The sequence below is a fragment of the Pieris napi genome, chromosome 9, assembly GCF_905475465.1.
Source record: "Pieris napi chromosome 9, ilPieNapi1.2, whole genome shotgun sequence".
Classification (NCBI taxonomy): Eukaryota; Metazoa; Arthropoda; class Insecta; order Lepidoptera; family Pieridae; genus Pieris; species Pieris napi.
In genome coordinates, this window is record NC_062242.1 from 7,530,907 (window position 1) to 7,552,346 (window position 21,440).

Here is a 21,440-nt window from a genome sequence, read left to right on the forward strand (position 1 = left end):
TTCCATTCTGGCAAATATCTAATACTTATTTTCGTTATTATCTATTAAGAGTTAAGATTTATTAATTTTATCATTTTATCTATAGATGGGATGTTATATTTAGAATTGATAGTAACAATTCAAAGTAAATATTCAAGAAAACAATAAAATGTCAGTTACATTATCAAGACGAATAGAAAAGCGCAAGCTGCTACGATTTTGCGATGTCACGCTACGAGTGCTACGCGGCGGGTGCTACATCGCTACGAAATTGAACTTGTCACCCTGTCGCCTGCTACGAATGTTAGCGCTTAGTTTTATTCGATGATAGCATTGTTTTGTTTTAATTTTCTCATGACTTTTCAAAATAAACGAATTTGTTTTAAATAAATGAGAGAAATCCCAAATACAGTGTTTTAGTGAACTATTGTTACAATAAATAGTCATGGTTATTTAAGTTTTCACATGTATTTTAACCTGAGTATCCATCAATAAAACAGAACCATATGAAACGTTTATTAATTTTAAATCTTATTGTTAAATATAAATAGTTTAATATCATCATTAAGTTAATAGTTAACATAATACAATATTAGAAAATATAAATAAACTAAACTAATTTGGATTATGACACAATATAAATGAGAGTACATTTTGTATAGTCGACGAAAACAATTCCCAAAAACCATTTCCCATAAGGCTGTACGTGAAACTGAAAGAAGCGAGGGCTTCTTCAGGGATTACGAGGGAGCAGCATGCTCGGAAAATAATATTTTTATTTAATAGCTTCTGAGATATTAGCCGTCGAGAGTAATTGTTCTTGTCCACCTTAAAGAGAAAAATGTTTATTTTATATTACTTCCCTTGTCTTTACTATTTGGATAATTGATTTGGAAGCTATCGAGTGTAAGACTCAAATACACTTTTCTATTCTAAAGCTATATCTACGATACTTAATACCCTCGTGAAAAAGAAATAAAAACTGAAAAGATATGACGTTATCTCTATTGTATTAGCGTTTGACAGACACACTTTGCAGGTGAGTTTAAACCATAAAACTTGGTAATAAAAGTGATAGTTGCGTGTTTAATTTACTGAATGTATTAGTACTGTGGTGGTCATAAAAGTAAATGAATGAATTAGAGTTTTATAGGTGATTTATTTTTTCAATTTCATTAGGGTGGGTACCTATTGTCAGACTAGTGACCTATATATTTATTGAGCTTCTGTCGTTTCAACGATGAATATGTTATTTTAATGACTGTAAATATACATATTATATTATCACATATGTTGTATACAGAGGACTTTAATTTGATTTCTTGCACAAAATAACAATGGATAATGATTGTAAACCAATTAATTATGATTATTAATATATTATATTTATTTATCTATACAGAGGATATTTTATATAATGTAATCTATACAGTGACAACGAATTATGTTAATTGACATTAGGTTGCGAGTTCGATTTGAATAAAATTACTTGCAATGTCCAATGAAGGAAGCATTTTTAATAAACAACTAATTTTTTTTACAATCTTTTGGAAACTAATTTCAATACATCTAGTCCAAATCAAAGCAGATCTCAATAATGAAGTTTGCACAAGTTGGAGCATAAACAACAGATATTTGTCATCGCTTCAAAACTAATGTATCGGAGTTTCCAATTAGCGAATATTGTGCGATAATCTGAACGCTTGTCGATATCGTGTTCGTACAAGTTGATTACTGAGTGATAATACCATGCCATTTTGTATTACACGTATTTAATCAATGTACTTTAAATAAATTGATGTTATTATTATTCAAATTACCGCAACGTATAGCTGTTTTAATATATTTTTAATAAATGCATATTCACTTTCTGTATTTTCATTTAAGTATTGTTTTGCGTTTTCAATATATTATATATATGTGATTATTTGATGCAGACGAACAAAACAACTCATACGAAACTCAATTGAAATGTAATTAGATACAGTTTAAAATAATAATAGTTCTATAAGCTATAAATAACGTCAACAAAACCAGAATAAATAGAAAAAAGATTCAAGACATATAACCTAATCTTTTATAAATAATCACTTGCCACATTTATTATTTGAAACCATCATAATAACATCATAACCCAAACATTAATTCAGACGCCCCAACTAAACAAATATGTCAGATTTGTATCATGACAATATTACGAAAACATTATACGTAACAATGTCTCCTTGTCAATTTTGACATTTGACATTGACTTAAGAATAGAAGTTTTAGTAAGGAAATGTTTGAAATTTTGTTACTTCGACAATAATTCAAAGTATTAAGGATACACTATTTTAGCTAAGGAAATGCCACCAATTGTGAAAAGTATTGATTGTCATGAATTTTTTAAAAGACATTAAATAAATTCATGTTAAATAAGAATAAAATAAATCAGTGGTGCTACAACCTCTTTAGGTCTTGGCCTCAGATTTATGAATCTGTTTCATGATCATTTTTAAATCTAATAGGTCAATAGGGTAATCAAGTATGTCATCAGCCTCCAGTGCCTGACACACGCCGTCGACGTTTTGGGTCTAAGACATGTCGGTTTACTCACGATGTTTTCGTTCACCGCTCGAGAAATGTTAAATGCGCACATAGATAGAAAGTACATTGGTGCACAGCCGGGGATCGAACCTACGACCTCAGGTAGGAAAGTCGCACGCTGAAGCCACTAGGCCAACACTGCTGTTAAATAAGTATACTGTTATCTTATACTTATACCAAAGAGTGCATCGGTGAGACGAAATTTGAGCTACGAACTTAACTAAATTTAGTTACTAATAGATATTAAATCTTAAGAATATTATAAACGTGTCCTTATAGTTTAAGAATTGCGTTTTATTCAAATATAAGGTTTTTATACACTAATAAATAAAAGAGAAGAGTAGAGTGTTTGCGAGATCTTTTTTTTTCAGGACCGACGGTAATCAATCTCACAATTTTATCACATTTAATTTACTTCTTAATATGTGCTATATTATAAAATATTCTGCCTTATACTTTGATTATAGTCAAAATATTGATGTTTTTGATAATACTACGAATCTTTAAGAACAAATATGTGTGGAAAATATTCCACGGCGCCTACATTTCTCTGAGATACTACGGTTCACCCTGGATGTTTTTCTTTACCGTACATGTAAGTAATATTTGCGTACATGGAAAGAAAAAAATATTAGTGCACAGCCGGGGTTCAAACGTAAACCTTAAGGTTGACTATGACACGCTTAACACAAGGTTAACAGATTGTTAGAACAAATAGTTTTGATGTCGGAACAAATCTTTATATATTTGTATTTGCTTTGCCACAGAGAACAAGAGTAGTAAACATAATAAAGTATCACGCATAAAGATCGGCAGGACAGTTAGTAATAGATATTGACGTTATGAGTATTATATCAGTTACGGTGGTTCTCGCAAAAAGCACGGACCCTCATTGATGGAACATCGTAAACGTCGAAAATTTTTTGATTTAAGGAAATATCTCAAAGGTATAATCGCATTATCTGACTACGAAACTTCGCATATTTATTAAATAATACTCCCTCCTTGTAAAAATCTCGAGGCTCCATTACCTTCACTTAATTCCCTTTAGGGATAAACTCACAAAGTTTTTTAAGGTCAACACGAGTTAGGCTTTATGATAAATTTTATTATCAAAAATTTGGAATTCATTTAGTACGGGTTTGTAAAGGATGGGATGAGGAGGATTTTAATTATAATTACAATCAGGTTAATAATTAGGGAGGCAAATTTTTGTGAATTTGCAACATCGTTAATTAAAATGGTGTTAAAAATTTAGAATAAACAATGTAATATATTTTTCTATTATACGATGTTCCTTATTCAAAAAATTCGGATTCAAAACTATAAAACCTTAGGCTTATAGATTAAGCTTAACACACAGTGCAATGGGAAAAGGCGATATTTATATTTTTTATAATAGTGTGTGAATGATTAACTCTAATAAGAATTTGCTTTTATTCAATCTTATCCCGCGATCGGTCGTGGATTCCTAATTTATGATCGGTTTTACTTCGAAACAAAACCCAATAATTTGTTTCGAATTTCCAAAGTTACGACGTAAACTTTATTAATTTAATATTATGAGCTAATTTCACTTGTTCACTTTAAGGTTATTCCATTGTTCACTTGGTCATTTTAAGTTTATAATACGGCTGATTGTTTTATCTTGTTAAAATATTAATTCATTTTAAAATGTAAAATATCTTCAACTTTACGAAATAATTTAAATATTACTGCAAAATTGCATTACCTACTTCAGGATTTTAGAGAAAGATTATATATTTACCGATTATATATTCTATTTATTACTAATTTATGTAAGATCTATCCGCTGAATCATAGACGAAAACGTTTCCTAGTAGTATTATCTATCTAATAAAATCTATTTATTCTAATCATTATTTATCACTTACTACTTATCTCAGAATTATATTTGGTAAAAGATAGACTAACTAAGATAAACAAAAACATCTTCGTACATCATTACAGTTACCACAGCTCGAGTACAAAACATAAAACAAATTAGGCTCCCTGCTAACCGTGTAAGTTTGTCTATCAAGCCCTAACAAAAAATGAACTCGGGGCTACCAAGTAAATGGGCCGTGGAAGGGATTCTTTGAAACTTCGACAACTGCTGGTTAGGGCATGATAAAACTTTTTATGTTGTGCTTACGACTGACCCAACAGTTTGGCATCTGAAACACATTACGTACATATAAGGTAATAAGTTGTTAAAATATATGGCGCGTTAAATACCCTGTTTTAGGAAGTTTATTTCGTTCTTTTGGCAAAAATGTACTCACGAGCAAGCAACATTTTCTACTTGCACTATATTTTGAGTGTTATTGTAATAAATATTACAAACAACTAGGTTATATGCGATTTGGGTTCAGTAACTATGAAACGTGTTCTTTTTCAAGTTAAGTTATTTTATATAATAAATTCTACTGTAGTATTTAATAATAACTATTATTATGAAAACACTAGAATAAGTCTTTGACATAGACCAATCTATGTATAGACCCTAGACATATTTAAAATAATTACGATTGACTTAAGGCCTCATAATCCCTACAGTTTTGGTTCTAAAATTGTTGTTGTATATATGTATTAAATGCGACTGTTTTAAAAATTAAAAAGATAATCAAGTATCATACTTGATTTATTAGCTTTAGCACCTTAAAATAAAATAAAAATCATTTAATTCAGACCATTATAAGTAACTTAAAATTGCTTATATTAAATAAATGAATCAAGAGAGCATATACAAAGATTAAAATACATTTTAAAAGGATTGTTAAAATAAATTAGTACGTAAACTCAATTTCATTACTTTCTAACATGAAAATACTTTATTGGAACATTGCCCTGTCATTAAATTCACAGTTACGACAGAAGATGTCAAGACGTACTCGCGTACATTGTTCTTAATTATTTTACGAAACGAAATTAGGGAGGTACAGTTATGTTTCAAAGACTTGCTTATTAAAAGTCTCACAAATTATGTAATGTGAACACAAAATAAAAGACCTGAATAAGGAAAACAATTTATTAAATAAAATCTGTTACAAACTCATAAAATTATACAAATGAGAACGATTACCTAGTCAGTGATTCTCAGAATTTTAAATTACAAAAGAAATCAAAAAACAAATATTAAATAACAATAAAGTCCCTAATTACAAACACACGATTGTATTAAAAAGTCCAACATGTGCACGTAAACAGTTTATAAACTTGATTAAGTATCTTAAATTAATCCACCACTATGCAATTATTTACATAGTTTAAATACACCATTCTCTGTAAACAAAAAATAAATAAAAAGTATAAAAACAATAAAAAGTACAAAACAAAACTTATCAAACGTAAACAAACATTACTTACAATAATCGGCGGCGGATATTCAACGTTCGCCGAACGAAATATATCTACGAGATGAACCATATGGACAGATAATTTAGTCTCAATTCAAAAGAAACCGATAAAGCCGTGACGACGGAATAATCGCGTGCGTACGTAAGTATTACGGAGCAGTGCAATGCTTACACGGCGGCGGTTGGACGTTGACTGAATGCCGCGCGAAAGGAATACGCACGCGGGGAGAGGGTACGCACTCACGCAGTCTCCACAGCCAATCGCCTGCGTGAGTCGCGCGCACCCCCGCTCTTCAGGCCCCGCCCCGCGCGCTCCGTCACCTCACAATCGATGCCCTATATTGCATTAATTATTTAGGAAACACGCAATAAGATAACGCAAGGTAACAGATAAGACTAAAAGTTCGAACCTTAAATCATTGTCTAGCATTGCCGAATAAAAATGTTGGCGTGTTTGTAAATAGCAGCTGTTATTGTAGTTTTTACTTCAGACTTATCACGAACAAATTAGCAGTACTTGGCAGTTTTGGCACGTCACAGTTTGCTGAATGGGAAATGCGCTTAATGACATATTTTTGCTCGCTATTCCGATTTTTATATTTTTCCGTAATTGTCAACTTTGATATATTTTAACGTGGTCTTAAGTTTTGTTTCTCAAGATTTTTTTAAATCAATTCTCAAATGGTTAACACAGATCTTATCGGTTTTCATAAATATGTTTTATGGTTTTAAGAAGGAAATAGAGTTCAAAGGTCCATACTCTATACAGTAGTAGAGTAGAGTGCTCTGGTTTACTCTAAAGCACATACAAAAGTTGTTCATTATGTCAGTATAAGTCACGGATTACTGAACATTAGGAAAACGTATTGTTTACATGGTATTCTATTAGTCGCCCACACTGATAGACGTAGACATATTTGAGATTAAAATGCATATCTTAATGTCCTGAATCAAGATTCTCGAAGCACGTACCACGTCACCTGCGACCATCTGTCGAACCTGCACTGAATAACAAACAGCACCGAATAATATAGGATGCTTGTCATTGCCTGTTAAGGATTTCTTATTAGGCATTTGATGACGTGCCCTTATTACTTCGTGAAGAGTCTATCTTAGTACGAATTACTTTTTAATCTTCACCATTTTAAGGCGTATAGTTTATAATAAGTTATAGCAAGGCAGTTTCGAGGTGAAATAGGTTTCGTGAATAGCTCAGGTAGGTTTTTTTAAATTACTTTGCTGTAAGTTGAAGTGGGTGTAGTGTTTTGATCGTATTAATTTTAAAAGAAAACTAACCAGCCCCTTCAGGTAAAGTTCATCAAATCAAATGCCATTGATAAAGAATTGGATTATTCATACAATGTGAAATGATAAATTAGTATTTAATTTTAGCGAAGGCTGGCTGGGGGCGGGAGTTGGATGCATTCCAAAGGGGTCGAGCCTCGGAGTAGGCAGGTGAATGGGAGGCTAAATACTTGCTGACGTTATATGAGCGTTAAATAACTAACTTTATAAATTAACTCTGTCCTCCATTTAAGGGCATAGACGGTCAAATTTCATAAATTTATTATGAGCTCTAGTTTCATAAAATGTAATCATAATTTAAATGATATACTTAAGTGATTTTTAACCGTAATGGGACATTCATTTTTGCACCTGTTTTTAAATATTATATTATGGAACATAAGATACATGTATCACTTATTCCACGTCATTAAATTTGAATTTGTAGGCATCCCTACTCATCGGCAAAGAAGACAGAGGGTGTAGGCCGAGAGAAAAAGCCGGCGTAAAAAACTCTCGGTACTCTTTGAAAATATCAAATCATCAAACAACACTTAGTACCTGATATGTCCGTTTCCTCTCGCTGTTTACCTTACCGTATGAGCAAGTGTTACTTAGAAAAACGCTGGTGGATTCAGACGCACGGTCTCACATAGCCGGATTATTCTTCCACGAGTGTAAAATATCTTGAATGATCTAAATACCTACGTCTTACGTCACAGGCTACGTCTGGTGACCGCACAGGCTCCACACACGAGTGGTTTTGATCATGTAATGAATAAAATATCAACCTCTAGGACATCGTGTTTCCATTCGTCTCACTGACTTTGAAAATTAACTTCCTTTTACTTTTGATATGTTTTTGCTAGTTTTAAGATGGGTTTGAATGAAACTTAGGTATTTTCAAGTAGGCTTTAATTCATTCATTAAATTTTCATTGTTTTAAAGTGAAACTTTTATTACATCGTCACAATCTTTTTCGTCTGTGTGTTGCATTTCGCGTGACGGTCGGCCGCGGAGTAGGGATAAAGTGAAAGGCGCTCGTCATAACAGCCAAGGCCAATATGGCGGCGCCTATAGTTCGCAGCAGCTGACGGTGTAGTGTATAAACTATTATTTAATATGTGTATATAATCTAAATAATTGTTAAGTATTATGTATGTCGTACTTTCTAAGACACAGAGATCAATAAAAATATTAGTTGGAGACTTAGTCTACTTTTATTATTTCCCATTATCATTCCAATTTTCCAAGTATAAAATTAAGATTGATAAAGCGATTTTTATACCCTTAATGGAATATTATTCCAAATTTTTTTAGTTAAATGTCTATTATGTGAAAAAAAGTTTCACTTTTACCGTGGTTTCATAAAACCACACAATCCTGTTTTTTTACATAAGAATAGATAATTATTTAATAGTATTTCATAATCATCACGAGCGCGACTTCAATACTGGTTTCAATTGTTCAAAACGCGATTCTCTATTGAATGCATTTTTTATGAATGGCTGGCTGTTTAAAGCCTTATTAAGTGAGAAATGTTTTCCTTTAACATTTGACTCCTGCCTTTTGAAAAAAATAACCTTTATTTTTTTCTTAAAAAACTTCGTCTGACAAAGTTAGCAAGTAAAACTTTTGTGCAAAATTATTCGTGAGGTTAGGAAGGGATTAGAAAAACACAGCCCAAGTAAATGAATTCGGAACTTAGCTAGTTTGTAAAAACATTTCCTCAATGAAAAAAACATGGTGCGGTCGGCAAAAATTACCATTCAAAGTATTAGGTCCTGTCTTTTACAATTCCCTGTTCAACGTCTTGCTGTATATATATAACCTTTTATGGTATTATAGCGAGATAATTTTGTTTGCAGTCTAATTTAAAAAAAAATATCAGTGGCGCTACAACCTCTTTTTAGGTCATGGCCTCAGATTTCTGAATCTGTTTCATGATCATTTTTAAATCTAATAGGCACGTAGGTGATCAGCCTCCTGTGCCTGACGATGTTTTCCTTCACCATTCGAGCAAATGTTAAATGTGCACATAGAAAGAAAGTCGATTGGTGCACAGCTGGGGATCGAACCTACAACCTCAGGTATGAGAGTCATACGCTGAAGCCACTAGGCCAACACTGCCTAATCAGTGCAGCAGTCTAATTAGCTTACCATAATTTAGTAATATTCGATCACCATCATCGATTTTGACCTGGTCGAGCAAGAATCTGATCTGTGAAAGCAAAAAGGCTTCCAGTTTGTGATTCCCATGGCTATATTTAATAGCGATACCGATTTATATACCGTCAGACATTTTTACCCGAAATCGAAAAGGTAGGAAAAATCCTGGCAAGAAAAATGACTTAATATAACAAATTTATTACACTAATTAATCGATTATAATATCAAAAGCAAAAAAAAATTTAATTTTACACGACATAAATTCATTTTATAGGAAAAAAGTTGAGTACAGACGCTCACAGGGTTCTAAGGTGGCGGGGCTTTTATAGCCTAAAGAAGGGAAAATTTTGGCGTCAATTCAATGCGGGCGCCGAAAGGTTTGAGTACTTGAGGTGAAAGTGAAAAGATTTTTATTTTACGTTTCTTTCAGATGTGCTTATGGCACCGAAAATTTAATGACTACGTTTATCATCCCACTCTTCGAAGTTATTAGACTCTTGGAAAAATAAAGAATAATTAGCAGTACTTTTGGTGGGATATTTTTACAACTTATCAAAATATCATTACTTTTACGTTAGATTATTAACGAGTCTTTATATGGGTTGTATTAGAATGAACTGTTTTGTTTTATGAATTTATAACACAATCTTCTTGTTTGTAACACAAACTTTAATATAACACGCATAACATAGAAGGGTTATAGTTCTAGCAATAAGCAATTGTTATTTATACTAATATTATAAATAGAGTGGTTACTCAATCGATTACAAAAAATATTTTATCAATAGAAAGACAAGTTATTTATTAACGCCGTAGGCTATATATTGACGCAAAATTAAAGAATTTTTCGTGGTAGATTTGCAAAGTGCAAAAACATTCGAACGAAAACATTTCTTTCGAACGGTGGCTTAACGACTCATCGTTAAGATATGATTGTGTTCTGGAGAAAAGTTGTAGAAATCGATAATGCCTAATAACTTACGTAACTTGCTTTTTATATGTATGTTTTAGGTAACGAAGTATAAATAAATAAATAAAAACCTCTTCCGAAAACTATATCCTTGAAATCCCATCTCATAACTCCTCTTTTCTTGAGACCCTTAAGGTCTCAGTTAGGCGATGGAATTGACTTCCCGTCCCTATTCGGTTAGCTCCTTCTCTATCTTCCTTCAAATTTCTTCTGTACAAACATTACCTGTCCACATGGTATTCCTAACTTTCGTAATAACTACTAACTGACGTGAGACTGATCTTAAATTATCGTTATTCATGTGCACTTTTTATTTTTCATGTATCCTTAATAACTATATGTAATACACAATAACGTATGTATTTTTGCACTTCTTGCCTACCTTATCTAATTTATTACATTTTTTTTCTCACAGCGTTTGCCTGGAATGGATCGCTCGAAAGCAATGAGGCCGCCAGTTGCCCTCCTTTTCATTTAATTATGTTCAATTTTTATATTGTACTAAAACGAATTGTTAATAAATAAATAAATACTTACAAAAAGCACGCTAGGATATGTCTAAGTTTTATAATATATATATCTGTCTGTCTGTTAGCGATAAACTCATAAACTACTGCATGGAATTTTTGCGGTCTTCGCCAATATCTAGAATGATTTATTAGGAAGGTTTAGGTATGTGTTTTTTATTGTTTACACGGTTGTCAGTAGTGAAATATTTTTCAAAGTTCCTAACTCATTTATAATTTATATGATAAATATCTTACAATATACATACATATAATTCAAATCTCTCTTTGATCGTGTCAGTACTCTTTACTATTCGGCCCTTATAAGTTTTTCTATCTGCAAAGTTTTAACAAGCTGATCGATATGGGCCCCTAACGAGTATTCGATTTCTGACAGGCTTTTGGCGGGAATATTCTGTACAAGGTTATCATAAAAAAAATCGTAAATATTTCCAGATTACTTTACCAAGTTCAGGACTATTAAGTTACCGAATGCAGTTTATTCATACATATGTGTTGAATACACATCCGTTCACACACACACACTATAATGCTTTTATGGGCCTTGGCCTATATTTATGCACACATTCTTTTGTTGATTTTTATAGTCCAGATCTATTACGCTTATAAAAATAAAATTCCATTATACAAGCCGCAGTTTGAGGGTTATTTTTTTGCTTAACAAGCTCCTGTGTTCAGGTTAGGTGATGTTTCACATTTCTATTGTCAATTAAAAAGGACATAATATGGCTAAATACTTACTTGCCTATGCTTACAATTTGGTTAATACATAACGCTGTTTCATACACAAATTAATATCCTTGCATAAAGAAATGTATACGTTGAATTTACGAATGATGAATACAAATAAGATCTACCTATATCTAGAAAACCCCTAAATTTCCGTAATTAATCAAATTAGAGCATGAAAAGCGTAATTATGTCGTATTCATGGTAAAGTTAAATTGTTTGTTTAAAGAAGTATCGAGTCAAAAACTTCGTAGGTTAATTAGATTCTGAAATTTGGAGGCCTTTGAAAAATATTTGTTTTACCCTCGACGCTATTGGTAAGTAAACCCAAGCCCTGTAAAGGGTCAGATATTAATCTCGAAACACTTTATGAATTTTAAAATTATAAGCTCCGTTCAGGCGATTAGTCAAATAAAATTCGAAGTATTCAAAAAGTTTAATATTGCTTTTGAATTAGTTCATTCAGGTTTCTAAATTAGATTATGTATTGATTTCAAATATTGCTATTTAAAAAATATCAATATTATATTAATCTATGATAGTCCAAGAAATTTTTGTCAAAATTTCCATGTTCGCGACACGTATTATTTATTAACAATTAATACAAATAATTTATTCTGTGGAACAAAACTTGGCACTGAATATCCACACAATTGTCGACAGTTTTATGTACATTACTTGACATGTTTAATAATTGTTTAGGACAAATATTACACGCAGGTAAAAGATTTGCCTGTTGTGGTTTTACCAAAAATATAATCATCAAATCCTTAAATATTATTAAGTATAACGCATTTAAAAAACGGGTACGGGTAAATTTTGCATATATTTAAAAGTTAAAATGGCGATAAATCTAGTTTAATTCACCTCCGCGGCCATTTTAATAAAATTGTCACTCAACACATGTGTAAGTCTACACAAAATTGCCCTCGGTCATAAAATACGCTGTGTCTAGGCTGTGACGTAAATATAAAATTTACGAAATGTGCTCGTTATTTGGAAAGGGAATTTATTTTTCAAGACGACATCTACTATATTTTATTTGGTGACAAAGTGTCGTCTTGATGTATAATTTTATGGATATTTGACATGAATAAGACGGGCGTTATTGATGCTATAATGAATACAGCGAATTTGTAAGCATTATGTTTATTTGATGATATATATATATATATACTTTTAAATTTAAGAAGTTTATATAAAAATAGAGCATCCGTTGTTGCTCGTGACGTCAATTACATTAAATGCTTCTTGTAACTACGTCTCCATTTATTAATTTTAAAAGGTAAACTACAAGAGATACTTTAGATTTCATCAAGTCAATGTTATTTTAAATAAAGAACGCACCATTTCAATAAATACATTCACAATTTTAACATAAGATTTTTTAAATCTTAATAGTATAGATTCATTACATTTACAAATAACAATCTCGAGACCCGCCTTTTACTAATGAAAGATCTTAATTATAACAACGCAAGTTACAGCGAAAGATCAAAGACTAGAAAAAGTAATTACATAAAAAGTAATTAATTTTAAAAGCCTCTATTTTGATGAAAGTTGTTGTTTCGACGGGAAACATTTTACATTCTTTTTCATAAGTCACCTTAAAAGCATCCAATTAAACGAAAGCTTAATAAATTGTTATAATTAAATTGAGGTATCTGTTTCTTAGTAGTTATAGCTTTGTGTTACTGTATTTCGTTTTTACTATTATTTTTTCCTTAACTCTGTAAAAAATATTACCTTTTGTAAAGAAATATTATCGTTAAATTTATAAATAAATACTACTACTACTTTCCTACAGTATTTACTTCCTCATTAATTTGTGTATTTGAGCATTTAAATCGCCCATCGTTTTCATGTACACTATTTCTTGTTCGTATTGATTTTTTTTTATTGAACAGTTTTGTTATATTTCCTTTAATAGGCAAGTAGTTTGCTTTATATCTACGATATGACATTGCAAGGTTTTATTCTCAAAGCTCAAGCTAAATTTGTTAGGTTAAAAAACAAAAAGATTTGGTGCACTACCGGAGTTCGAAGGAACGACCTGAGTTGAACATTGCACACTAGAGTAACACTGCTCCAATTATCATTTATATATCCTTAAAATTAAAGTCCCAGCACCAAGCTAAATTGTGATAGCAGAATTTGCAAGCGTTTTTTACTATAAAAATAGCGCGCTACGGTGAAAGATGGGGCAACTTATTATAGCGACAGGAACGAATGCTGTCTGTTTGTGCTATTGCAATTTTTGCCTTGAATGTTATGCTGGTGTGCCCGATGCCCGTGAGATTTGCACTTTAACATTTATTATTTACGTGTTTTTATAGAGATAATTAGATCAAATATGTTATTAAATTAAATAGATAGTAATCATTAAACTTTTTTTATCGTTTTCTTTGTTGTGATCGATTTTATTATTGAATGCTTTACTCGTATAAAAATAGATATTAAATAAAGTAAAAAAAAAGATTATCAGTAATACGTGCATAGTTATTATTATTCTAATAACATATCATTATTTAGAAATCATTATTTAAAATTAGTTATAAAATGGTTTAGGTTTTTAAGTTTTTATTTGTTATGTTTATATTATGTTTTACGTTAGTTTTCTATTGTATTAAGTTACTGTAAAAATAGGAAATAAATAAATAAATGTAAATAAATATAGGCTTAAGATAATTGATTTTACTGAATACCTTGTGATTGTATTCTGCACAGAGTTTTGCACAAATAATACACAATTTACGTTTTCAAGGGATCATCGGTTATCCAGCTAAAATTTAATTGAATTGTCTTTATGCGAGTAATCCTAGCGCTCAAAATAGTTTCCATAGCAACGCTGGCACTGTTAGAACATGGTTTGAGGTTTGATTCGGTTTCAGCAGATATTATAAGAGGTTTAACGGCTTTGTCACTAGCAGACTGGCGAATCTGTTGGGAATCAGAACTCTACAACTACTAGTATGGTTCACACGCTAAATATTTGTGCTGCAAATTAATCTTAGTTTCCTATGGCAACTTTGAAGCTGTTCTAACCACTTTTATCGTACAAAAGGATATAATTGAATTATTTTACGTTTCTATTTTGATCTTTGATATTAATTGTAGTTGATGTTATCGATGAGTGTTAAGCAATATTTACTTATTTACAATTTTCTTAACCTACAAAGTAATTATAATAATAATTAAAATGTGGCAGTGTACCTTTAATGCTGGCAGCATTTCCTCGCTGTATTGCGATACTTTTTCATTGAGCCAGGGAAGTGCCAGCTCTGGGGTCTACTATCTACTAGGCGCCAACTTAAATCTTTAATAAGCGCCTGTGCACTTAAACCCCACGGCCCAAGAGTCTCTCCAAAGGGAACAAAATCGAAGTTGGAAAATATTAATAAAAATAAATAATAATAATAATAACATTTTTTTAATATCTACTTTAATGTTAAAATGAATTTAGATTATGGAGCAAAAGAGGTAGTTTGTTAAGTTTTTTTCAGTAAAGTTTAATTGCTGCTAACTTTAATATGAAATTTGCGAGTTTTTACGAATCTATCGTATTAGGAGAGCGAAGTCCGACATGTCACCGTGGACTGAACCTGTTCACTACAAAATGAAACCAATTAAGGGGTTGGTCCAATTTATAAGCTTTAAAATTTTCTTAATTTTCCAGAAAACTCTGTGATTTTTTATCATAATAATATGTTATAATGGTCTTGAAGTTCTCATGATGGCAGTTTTGATAATTTTGAATCAACCTTTAATAATATATATTGTCATGTATATTGAAGATCATCTCTATCTCCGTCTCCCTCTTTCTTTCTTCGATTCTCATCTTTTTTGTTATCAGAGTTCATACTTTGTATACTTCAAAACGTAAATGTTTAAAATTTTGCGCATTTGATAAATCAAAACTAAAAAAAAAAATGTGCGTGTACTAGTGTACACACGTTAGTAGTGAAACTTCTTTATGACCTTATTTTTCGAAAAATTATCTATAATATGCAACTTTACAGAAATTGGTTAAATAAAGTTAAATTAGATAAAGTTTAACAAAAGGCTTTTAATATCACATACTTGAATACAAATAATACAATTATTTCATTTTACCTTATTACCACTAAGATTATTACAGAATTTCATAAATTGTAATAGAATTTTTAGTATCATTGTTATCGTTATTATACATTTTTGTTATTAATGGTTTAGAATCTCTTTGAATCAACCCTGGTAGGGACAAGAAAAAGACGCGCGTAACGGTCAAATGTGACGTAACCGAAACATGTGACGCGTAACCGAAAAATGTGACGCGTAACGAAAAAATGTTACACAAAATTTTTTCCAACCCCGATAAAGAAGTTTCACTTCAAAAAGCTAAATTAAAATTAATATTTAAGAATAAAAATGCTATTTCAATTAAAATCTAGATTATATACTAGTAGTGCTTGGTTTTACATTTGGTGTACATTTTTTACACATTTTGCACTTAATATCATTTACGTGATCGTACTCGACCGTCTTAATGTAAGTTTATGTGCCTGTTTTAGTGTAATGTAATATGTCAAGAGGTGAATAAGTTTTTAAGCTTTTGCATAGATTTTATTTCGGGCTTTGAGCGCGGCGACCTAATCAAGAAATTGCGTAACGAAAAACACCTAACACACGATGACGTAATATAGGTGCGCCCATACGCGATCGAGCGGGGCAGAACGCATACTGTATTCACATCTCTCTGACAAGTAGATACTGTAATCGCGGTCGGTGCAGCCGGTACGCGTTAGAGTGAGAAAGACTATATAAGCTTGTTAGCCTGAGTCTGGTAGAGTGGTAGATTGAATTAATATCAAAGAAAAAAAAAATACCGCATGAATAAAAAAAATATTATAATTGCATAAGCTGATAAGAAATGCTATGCAATAGTTTTACCGCGGCAGTCCCCGAGTGCTACACAATTTTTTTTTATTTTAGTTCAAATGTAATAAAAAAATACTTTATATGATCTTGCATTCGCTTGTAACTTGAATCCCAATTCATTTTCTTTGCACTTAGCTGGAAATGCGACGCTCGCGACCGATCGTTAGATGTATTGACCAGGTTCAGCTACTCTGTTCACGTAGTACATACCTCTTAAGAAAATATATTTTCTGCTAAAAAAGCAACTCTAGAAGTATTAAATAACTTACATTAATTGCTATGAAATATTTTGTTTCATTCGTAATTTTCAAAGTGATCGTCTTAAGGTGGGAACTGACCAACGTTACGAGGTGTAATGTAACATGTAATGTAATGTTACACAGCGAGCATTCGTGCAGTCAGTACGTCGTGTTACGGGGAAACACGACGTAACACGACGTACTGACTGCACGAATGCTCGCTGTGTAACATTACATTACATGTTACATTACACCTCGTAACGTTGGTCAGTTCCCACCTTTATAGTAGTGTATAAGAAAAAATCACTTAATATAAGGTGAGACGCCCACTCGTTTGCCCCCTGTTCATAAAAAAATTTAAATTGAGTTTTATACGTAAAGCTTCAAATATATATATCTTTTTTTTGTTCTTGTCAATCTCGTGACATATTGACAATGACGAATTTAACAAAACATGTTTGTGATTTTATAAGAATAAGAAAATCATTCAAAATATGTTAAGGTTAGTTACTGATTCAAATTTTACGGAGTTTATTAACAGTCGTAATTGTTTGGATTTTATTTAGTATGAGAATTGAGTGATTTTTATAAAAGTTTAAAGCATTACTTTAATGTTAAGGTACTAAGATACATCATATGTTGTTTGCGTGATCATGAAGCTAAAAAAAAACTGTTTAAAGTAACTATGTTATCACCTAATCTAAAATACAATATTTTGAAACAATAATTCATAAATACTGGCTCGAAGGACCTATGTCTGAGCATACCAGTATTAATACCGCATAATACCATGGAATCCTCAGATTCCAATAGTATTCCATAATTGAGCTCAAACTTACGAGTTCATAAGAAGATTTGCATGGAGCAAGAGAACAGTCCGGATTTGAGTGCTTTCTGCACAGATCCCTCGGTAAGGCTACGTACATAACGATATGTATTATTTTATTATATGGTGGCTTCATAATGGAATATCAATATTTATAGTCTTCCATTTCGACACTCCATAAAAACTCAAAACACATTGATTTATTCATTCGATACAGCGTAACTCACTAGTAATAAAAAAGCTGATTGCCTCTCTAATTGACATATGTTTTAAGATCTACTTCGTCTACGCCATGCCGAAACGTGAAATTTTTAAAAATACTAGCAGATACAAGCGTTGCTGTGGCTAAGGGTTTTGTTATATTACATAGTAGTAAACTATTCAAAGGAAACGGTAGGAGAACACCAGTCATGGGGACCACCATGCTTTTTTGGTGGTAATGCCATTAAATTGTAGCTAATGTGAAACGTTAGTACTTTCAACACAGCGCCACCATAGAATTGTGACTATCAAATAATTAACAAATAATTTGCAATAAAATAATATTGCGGGTATAAATTGAGATGTAAGCTATCCTATCTTTTAAGTTAGATCAAACCGCTCACGGTGTGCAAATTTGATTTAAATCGGTTCAGTAGTTTAGGCGTCCATAGCGGACAAACAACGTGACATGTAATTTATATATATATTAAGATTACAAAATCATTTATTTTTCGGCCGGGAATAGAACCTTTATGTTAAACATTGTTAACGTAAAGTAGATGTAAAGTATTTGTAGCGCTTAATGTAATAACTATTATCTGAGAGTCTTTTTGATCTGACCCTTATAATACTCGGTACTATTAATTCCGTCTTTAACAAGCGACTATCGAGAAATGTTAGATCTATGAAGATTTAAATATCTATAACTCTGTCGCTTGACTCATGTCCAAACATGTGTATAAATTATGTACAGCTGTGTAAAGAGAATTTATATAAAATATAAAAAGTTCACTTATTCATATTATTTGAAAGTCCTAAAGTACAGAAATGATTGTATGTGCCTGGAACAAATCCCTTGTTAGCTATCAAATCAAATCAAAAATCGTTTATTCATGTAGGTAACACAATGTACACTTATGAACGTCAAAAAAAAGAAATATACATTAAATGCTTCAAATTTTACATTAACTGTCAGTTCTCAAATCAAGGGCGTAGAACGGAAGAGAAGAACTGGCAATAAACTCTTCGCCACTCTTCCCTGACCCTCAGGTTTGTTACCTTATACTTTTAAGTTTTTTTTTAAGTTAGTATCTTCATAATCATAATGAAGTATCTGTGTGATTGTGATTTTTTTTAAGCAGCTAAGCAACCTTCAGTGCTGGACATACGCCGTAAATTTTTGGGTGTTAGGAATGCCAGTTTCCTCACGATGTACTTCAGCGTACGAGGGAGTGTTTACTGTGCAAAAACTCATTGGATAGCCGTTATTCAAATAGACAACCATAGGGTTGAGAGGCGCACGCTCTAGTCAACATATCCCAATGTTACGGTAATTTAAAAAATACATTAAAATGTTGGGCCTTCCTCACTACTCTAACAATTGTAATTATACAAGTTCAAGACAGCAAAAAATACCTTTTCAACTTTTTCACTTTTTTGTTCTTTCAAAGAAACGAATTATGTTTATTTTGAAATTCAACGAAGAATTTTTTCAGAGCAAGTGATTTACATTTAAGTTAGTAATTACAGAAGGGTTCACGGGTTCATTTATAAATTGTATATTTTTATCTTGCTCTTCTGAATATTTTATGATTGATATTGAAGTATTGTTTTGCATAAATAATTCAGCAAATGAATTCAAATTAATCGAAAGGTAACTTAACGAATCCTAAACTAAATGTCCTCATTTTTTATCTTTAAAATCAATTTAATTTTTTCTACAATATTTTTGGTGATGTTGGCCGTAAAGTATGTTTAAAAACCACCTCAGTGAAAGGTATCCCGAGGGTCTTTTAAAGCAGCCGTGTTAGGAGGTTATTTGTTTTTAAAAAGGTTTCGCTCTCTCGGTCGGATAGCCTGTAGTGGGACGAGTTCCTCATATGTACCCTTTATACACGAGTATCTTGCCGAAATTTGCCCAAGGCATTCTATACAAAGGTACCAAGTACGTACTAACTAGAAAACGAGCGCACAACCTTTTTCTGGGCCAGATTTCTGTAACTGTTCTATGATCATTAGTTTTTATTTTCTAATAGGCACGTAAGTGATCTGACGACGACTTTTTGGGTCTTTAAGGTATTCCGCTTTTCCTCACAATGTTTGCCTTCACTGACGAGCAAGTGTTAAATGGGAAAATAGAGTTCCTTGGTGCACAACCGGAGATCGAAGCTACGACCTCCGGGATCAGAGTCGCACGCTGCACCTACTAGGCCAACAATGCGCTAAACTGGAAATTTATCAAAATTAAAAAAAAATAAGTTTGCACCGTCAACAATCAATTAAACAGTCCATACACAGGATTACGCAATGCAAGTACCAGGCTCGCAGAACGTAGGAGGCGTTTAATCCTCTCACGCAGGGGCCGGTCACGTAGAGACAACAGTTGATTCTTTGAGTTAGTTCCATTGTCCATTGAAGCAATTATAGGCTTAATATAGCTGTGCTTGAATTAAAGTCTGTTATTCTCTAGAGTGTTATTTTCTAAAAGCTCACATTTTTTAAAAACAAATACAGAGTAAAAACAGGTTACTACAATTGTATAATGGCAATGGTGGTGCTTACCTACGAAGTCTTAACAGAAATGGCCTTTTCACTCGTTTTAATCCAACTATAGTACGAAAAATATACATTAAAAATAAAGGTAATTAAATAATAATAATATTAAATAATTAAGCATAAACGTAAAAATTACTGAAGTTAGAAATTTATCGCTATATTTATGATGGACAAAAGATAAATTTCTATTAACAGTATAAGTTATTTCTTTTTTCATAAAACACATACAACAAAGTTGCACGCAATTGTACGTATATTTTCATACAAACTTTGTACGATTTAGTTTCAGTGAGGACAATTATTCAAAAAGAATTTAGTGAACAATACATTCGTCAGGGTTCGTATTAAATTAGAGCCGTATTGTTTGTTAGCGGTAAGCGTTGTTTTGTTTCGCAAACAAGTTATACTTGAATTACACTTTTATAATAAAGGTTCAAAGTATTCTTTTCTATGACGTAAAAACAACTTTGTATGTACGAAAATAACTTGTTAATTTAAAAATAAATACACTTTTACGTACTTATATAATTTCGTGTTTGTATCTAAGGTTTTAAATCCAATGACATTTATAATATTTTCGATATTAAAGCGTTATCGTGCGTAATCTTGACAAGATTATCTAATATCTATGTTACTGTTTATATGCAACTAATGTAATACTACTTGAGTAATGAATGTTATATTTAATAGATATATCGTGACTTATAGAATAGTTTTACATGGGCAATTTAATCGGCTGCGTTTAGATAATTAAAATCAAAATAGAACTGCTATGTGATAAGAAAATCGTAATAATAGTAAACTTTATAAACAATTGTCGTCGATATTGATTGAAATACGACATACGCACGTCGATACACGGGCGGTAAGTAATGAGAGGGCACAAACATATAGTGTGACTAGGTGCGCCCTAATTGATTGCGCCACGCCTCGACAAATGACCAGGGCGACTTCGAAAGAGCTTTTTACATTACTGCCCAAGAACTTTACACTTTTGTGTCTTTGAATTACTTCTTTCATTGGCGTTGTATTTATAAACGCAAATATTAATTTATTATATTTAGTTTTTTTTAATTGTGCTGTCAAATTTGTTATTTA

The 21,440-nt window shown here is 31.7% G+C and overlaps 1 protein-coding gene and 1 long non-coding RNA gene across 4 annotated transcripts in view; both read right to left on the reverse strand.

Annotated features, from left to right (window-relative positions):
- LOC125052711 (CUGBP Elav-like family member 3-B) overlaps positions 1-21,440 on the reverse strand; it is a 447,174-nt gene that overhangs the window by 128,442 nt on the left and 297,292 nt on the right. The window lies entirely within an intron of this gene.
- LOC125052715 lies at positions 5,583-6,117 on the reverse strand. The gene is made up of 2 exons (XR_007117478.1): positions 5,935-6,117; positions 5,583-5,850 (listed from the first exon to the last, which is right to left on the reverse strand). It is a non-coding gene; the product is annotated as an uncharacterized LOC125052715 (long non-coding RNA).